Genomic DNA, 5,054 nt, shown 5'->3' on the forward strand with positions numbered 1-5,054 from the left:
TTTTTATGATGAAGTTACATGTTGGCATAAAGTATTACAAATCTGTGTTGTAAATTCAAAAATTTGCATCAATTTGTTTCATATGTATGGAATACATTTATTCATATTTACAATTGAACACTATTCCGCTATGCCTACACGCACACACATACTCATAAACGAACAAATACACAATTTGTTGTAGATACATTGCATGTTGCATGAATAGTTGGTTGTTTGGATGGTTGTCTGTAAGTTGTATGTATAGATGGATGGTTGGTTGGTTGGTAAAATAAATGAATATGAGTTCATGGCATCACCACATGCAATTGCTAACACTTGATCATTTAGTGACATATTTGCCACATCTTTTACTTTGACAAAAAAAATGTTTATTTGATGTAAATGTAGCTGTGTGTTTGTTGGTGTGGGGTTTGCAATTTCATTATTTTTTTCCGCCGCCTTTACATGTGTTGTAACTGTAAGTGTATTTAAGTATGAGCGGTTGGTTATACGTATTTGTGTATCTAGTTACAACTCATAAATCCTTTTTACGAAAGAAAAAAAAAAAATTGAAATTTTATTGCCCTCATACTCCTAAAAACACACACACACTCACCAAAGTTTTTTGATATTTTCTTGTTTGTGTGCTTTTAGTTGTTTTTTTTTCTACTTTTATTTTTGGCTTCAATTTATGTCTGTAAATCACTTTGTCTGAAAACTATAGCGAATCAAACACAGCCAAACTGTACTGATGTGAACTGCATAGTGCATATAGAACATCAAGAAGACTAGATTTATTTACGTAGACGATGTCAGTAAATTTCAAATGAAAAATTATTACTTTTCATGACACAACAACTGCTGCTCAAAACTACTAAAAGAGAGGGTGCTGTCTGTCTGTCTATACACACGTTATGTTGTTTTAAATCTGCAGATATTTTGTTTTTATTCTTTAGAATTTTTCATTTTTCTTTTTTAAGTGAAAATTTCACAGCAAAAGTTTGTGTGTGTGTATTAAATGGTTAGACAAACCGACTCGTAAATCGTATTGATTTTAGAAATTTTTATGTGAAATTCACTTTTATGGCTCAATCAATTTTTCGTTTCAATGTTTAATCAATTAGTTTTTCTGAAATTAAATACTTCAATGGAACGTAGGAATATTTGTCAGTTAGTAGACATTTTATTAAAATTGATTGTATGTTTTTTTTTTGTTTTGTTTGCCTGAATTATATAAATCAAAGTTGACGAATGTATTTAGTGCTAAAGATTGCAAAGTGTTATAAGTATGAGATGGATGAGAAAATAATGTTTAAAAAAATATATAAAAGAAAAAATAATGCTGGTATCAAATAAATTGCAAGTTGCAAGTGATTTTTATGTCATTAAACTGGTGGAAAATGGTGAAGGAAGGCTCTAGATAAGCTTAGTTGGTGTTTAGAAATGCACTGGGCGATAAATGTTAAATTATATTTAATTTAATAAAGTCTTTAAAATTTATTTATTTTTTACATAAATTAGTTACTTTGACAAAGGAATTATTGATTACATGCCTAAATCTTTGGCGGTATTTCGAAATATTCAGTCGAAATAAGTGCTATTTGAGGAATATAGAAGTATTAATAAGTATTAGTATAGATTTCCATTATATTTGGAGAGGATCGCGTTGATGTTTGTAACATACAAACATATTGGACTTACGCTTACCTTAAAGTATACTAATCTGCTCATAATCGTTTTCCGAGTTGATTTTGCAATGTCCGTCTGTGTATCCATGCTGTATTTCAAAATTTAAGGAGATTCTACAACATCTTACAAAATTATAAAATCAAGGACCTTTTTTTGGTGTACGATTGTACGCGAGCTAAGCTAATAAATGGACCATTGCTAAGCATTTTCAGTTCGAAGACTTGGGTCGAAAGAAGAGACTTTGTTTGATCAAATTATCATGAAAATTACTACCTGTAACAATCGCATAAAATTTACATGAACACACAAACTAAATCAGATTAGGGAGTTATTCTTAGCCGATCATCATTAGCACAAACACATAATACCAGATCCACTATAATGGTGTAGGCTATGCGATTAGTATGTGTGATGAATATATCAGTAACACCACTCTGCCTTGGTGATCGGTGAATAGGTCTAATGCTTTAAAAAAACAATTACATTTTTAACAGATACACCTATCGATCTGTGACTCTAAAATCAAATCTTTGACTTTAAGGAGACTATATTAATATTATCGCTAAACGATCACTCACTATACAATCAAATTTCTATATTTGTAATCATTTTGAAAACAATTCTAAGTTGGTTTTGCTTAAACTACTTAAGAAGACCTTTATTAGTCAATTTAGTTATAGTACAATCATTCTTTCTCTATAATCGCCTCACGATCAATAACTCTACAAACATATCATTGGTTAATATGATTGTGCAATGATCAATTACTTTACTCACTTTAGAATCAATTTTCTATCTTTGAAAATAATTCAAAGTTAGAAATGCTTCAACACCAGATTCATCAACTTATTTTTAGTGCGATCATTCTATCTACGACTGCCTCTTTCTAAATATAATCCTGCGACGATCAGTTGCTTTAAAATCTAATCTTAATCTTTGTATTCGTAGCAGAAAATGTCTGATGCTTTGAAAACAAGTGCTGATTGGCTTTATTAATCATCTTAACTATAGTACGATCAATGATCATTGGGCACAACAATCAGTCACACTACAATCAAGTCTTTAGCTATAAGGAGACTTTCTTTATATGATCGCGTAACGATCACTTAATTTACATCTACTTAGGTAAATCTTTACTAGTCAACAGATCTCACGATCAGTAACTCTAAAAACACATCTTTCGTTATAAAGAGACTCACTTAATATGATCGTGCAACGATCAATTATTTGACTTACTTAACAATCAAATAACGATTCAACGTTAATTATTTCAACGTTAATTATTATATCTAATGCTTTGAAAATAATTTAAAGTTGGAATTGCTTCAAAACCGTCAACTTATCTATAGTGCGATCATTCTTTTTTTGACCGCCTTACGATTAGTAACTCTAAATTACCTCTTTGGCTATTTTAGAGGCTATTTTAATGTGATCGTGCAACGGTCCGTTACTTTACAATCTAATCATTATCTTCGGAAACGTTGCAGAATATTTCTAATGCTTTAATAACAATTGCTGTTTGGCGTTAGCAATAACAACTTAACTTTATTAATAATTTTAACTATAGTACGATCTATGGTCCCATAATTATCAGTCACTCTACATTCAAGTCTTTAGCTTTCTAAATATGATCGCGCAACAATCACCCAATTTAAAATTAACTAGTTATCCTTGGAATCGTTGATCAATATATCTAGAGCTTTGCAAACAATTGTAATTTGGCAGTAGCTTCACCAGCTTAGTTAGTTTGGAAAGAGGATATATATACAATAAATCCAAAGAAACCAATGCCAAAGAAACCAATAGAGGAATGGAATCAACCATCTTCGGTCTAGCAGAACAGAACAATTACCTACCGGACGTCACTTCAACAACTTAAACATACCTTTATGAGTAAACTTAGTTACAGTGCGATCTGTATACCTATGATCAAATTGGCTATAAAAAGGTTATGTTAATGCGATTGCGATAATTTTAAGAGATGACGAGACGAGCGATCGAGCGATTTAACAATGATATTTTTATCATTTGAATCGTTGCTGTATATTTCTTATACTTCTGATGTGTTTCATAGAAAATATCTTTAACTTAAGATTGTATAGTGCTTCCAAAAAAGTATTGGTTGGCTTTTAGCTTCAACAGATTTTTATTAGTCAATTTAAAACAGTTCTTTATTATTCAATTTAACAATCGTGCGATCAAAGTTATTTTTATGTGATCGTGCGACGATTAGTCCTTGTGCAAAATAAGTTCATGTGATAGCAATCAGGCGGTACTTAGAAAGATCGACCTCTATATATGTATGTTTATATTGAAAACCTTATAATGGAGTTATTGCAATTTTGGGGAAAACTTTTGCTAACAGTAGCTCTTGTCTGTTAGGACTATAAATTGGTAATGATCAAATGTATTCTCGGTATTTCTCGGAATATTTTGAATAGAACTGTTAATAAAATTTAGATTGTTCTAACAAACCTGCCAAGATTTTTATTGAATTTCTATGAACGACTATACGAAACGAATAGATAAACATACTTTTTTAAACTTATAGGATTATACACAGCAACAACACAAATCTTGTAGTCATTTATCAAGCAGCAAGATATCCACAGAACAACGGATACATTTTGGAGAGCTTTTGCTAAAGATTTTACTTAATAGCTCGTTTTCAGCTAGCAATTAATCAGCGAAAGAACAACACATTTGAATAATAAATACTTTAAAAAGTTATTATCCTTAATCTTTAAAAAATATAAAATATTTCTTTATTAAAATTTTCAAACATTTCCGCCTACACAGATCATCCGCATACTTACTTTAAACGTTATCAACATAAAATTTAAATTTATGTCCCCAGCAAAAACTTTCAATTACTAATTTTATCGTTTTTAAATTTAATTTTGAAGCATTATTTTAAAACGAGGAAGACATTGGAGGCAAGTATACTTCCAAATAGGGAGTTAAAGAAGTACTTACCATGATATAGCAAGCGATTATTAAGGAAGTTAATAAAGTAAGTTTATTTTTAACAAGTAAGGAATTATTGTCGTGCGAGGCCGAATGCATAATACCCTACACTTTTACAAAAATCAAATGTGATTTAGATGTCATAATAAAGGTTTTAAGTTGAATTGTACCTTGCCTCATATGTACATACATAAGCCGTTTATTGTTGATTAAAATTGTGGACATTTAAGTTAAATTTTGATGTGGGTTTTCATAGGGGCTAGGGTCATATGAGGACCTATTATAATAGAATTCGTGAGGATTATCAGGTCTAGTATAGAACTTGGTTTTGCAGCTTTTTGTCGGGATATGATTATATTAAACATAATTATGAACTTAAAAGCCCTATTCGGCGGGTTCAGTAGTATGGGGGCTGG

The sequence above is a fragment of the Lucilia cuprina genome, chromosome 2 (genome assembly GCF_022045245.1).
Source record: "Lucilia cuprina isolate Lc7/37 chromosome 2, ASM2204524v1, whole genome shotgun sequence".
NCBI lineage: Eukaryota > Metazoa > Arthropoda > Insecta > Diptera > Calliphoridae > Lucilia > Lucilia cuprina.